At 31.3% G+C, this 1,780-nt stretch overlaps 2 protein-coding genes across 2 annotated transcripts in view; both read left to right on the top strand.

Annotated features, from left to right (window-relative positions):
* FAM208A (family with sequence similarity 208, member A) overlaps positions 1-1,780 on the top strand; it is a 56,160-nt gene that overhangs the window by 2,589 nt on the left and 51,791 nt on the right. The gene's annotated exons all lie outside the window — the stretch shown is intronic.
* The window catches only part of LOC105805423 (protein FAM208A-like), an 8,614-nt gene that overhangs the window by 2,108 nt on the left and 4,726 nt on the right, over positions 1-1,780 (top strand). The gene's annotated exons all lie outside the window — the stretch shown is intronic.

The raw sequence follows: 1,780 nt of genomic DNA, 5'->3' as shown, positions 1-1,780 counted from the left end.
GAGCCCAGGAGTCTGAGGTTGCTGTGAGCTAGGCTGACTGACGCCACGGCACTCACTCTAGCCAGGGCAACAAAGTGAGACTGTCTCAAAAAAAAAAAAAGTGCAATTATGTAAAAAAACTTTTCTGAAAATGAGAAACACAGGGATAGCTTACAGTAAATAGTTTAATTGTAAATTCATAATAAGGCCTTTCTCTTTGAGTACTGTACATGTTAATTAAATACTGAAATTGGAAGATAATTAGTGGGATCAAATGTGTATTTCTTTAGGATATGCTTAATTTTTTCAACAATTATTGCTTGATGGCTAGATTATGTTAATATAATTAGTAGAAATTCTTATTTAAAAAGTGTGAATAAAGGGTATCAGTTGAGAATGTTAGTGAACTTAAGTTTCATGTACAAATTAGAATATTCTTTGAATTTTCATTTAGGAAAAGGTAATACAGATGAGACGTTTAGAAATATTTGATGTGTATTGGTTTCTGTTGGACATGAAATACTATTAATTTCATATTTTTACAAGTTGGTTAACTGAGTGCTACCAGAATTTTTTAACTTTGAAAGGATTCCTAAGGGCGTTAATATTACTGGCTCCCAGGAAAAATTAAAAGCTTGATAGTTTGATGTGGTTTCATGGTATGATAGGGATTATTTGTTAATTTTATATGAAAATTTAGTCTGAAGATTAATTATAATATTGAAGAGCAGTAATGGCCTGAATACTGAATATAAAATGTTAGATATTTCATATTTTGAATGTACATCTATTCGTTTCTAAATGTGAAAACCAGCAGTTTAGAGTACTTACAGTTCAGAGTACCCATGTTACTCGTTTATCCTCTAAATATGTATGGAGCGTATCTTACATGCTTGGCATTGAGAATATAGTTAAAAAGGAATGAAACATTTTTCTTTTTCCTAATTGAGTTTATCGTCTAGAAGCTCATCATTCAAAAGATTTATTAAACCACCTACTAGATGCAATATACCATATTAAGTAAAATGGGAGATGCAGAGATAACTAAAACATGAACTTATAATCTTTGGGAAAGTTGAAGTGTGGTGAAATTTTAATAGAAGTTTGTGTTCTAGTGTTCATCAATTTTACCACTAACTGCTTGTGTGCCTATATTGTATGGGTAAAGAGCCAGTTAAAATGAGGGAAAAATTGAAGGACGGAAAGTACAGGGAGAGAAGAGATAGTTTCTATTTTGGGAGGTTTGGGATTTCTTGGAAAACAATCACATGCTAAGCTAAAGAGTTGTTATAGATTTAATTTTATTTAGTTTACAGAGAAGCGAAGAGAACTGAAGTTTGATGGTCGTTTAGATAAGGAACTTTCAGAATCCTATGCATTTCTGATGGTTGATCGATATCAGGTGAGTTAACCTGTTTTATAAAAAAACAATTTGAGGATATTTCCATTGTAAGTTCCTGATTTTATAATTCAATAATACAGTTGATAATTGTGAACATTTTCTTGTTATAAAAATGGAAAATATGATTCAGTGGGGTAAAACATTTTATTGTTTTGTAATTTTTTTCAAATGTACTCATTTTTTTCTCTGACCAATCGTATTTTCTTCCCTTAGAACATGCTTGATAATTAATACTTTTCCTTTTATTAAAAAACTATCTTTTATATTGTTGATTACATGTACTTAGAACCATTTTTCCCCCTTTTAATTGAAGCTGTTTAGGTGGAGTTATATTCTCTTTAAATATTCTGTTGGATCGGCCGGGCGCGGTGGCTCACGCCTGTAATCCTAGCACTCTGG

The sequence above is a fragment of the Propithecus coquereli genome, unplaced genomic scaffold, assembly GCF_000956105.1.
Source record: "Propithecus coquereli isolate 6110/MARCELLA unplaced genomic scaffold, Pcoq_1.0 Scaffold1, whole genome shotgun sequence".
Classification (NCBI taxonomy): Eukaryota; Metazoa; Chordata; class Mammalia; order Primates; family Indriidae; genus Propithecus; species Propithecus coquereli.
This window is presented reverse-complemented; position numbering and strand designations above follow the sequence as displayed.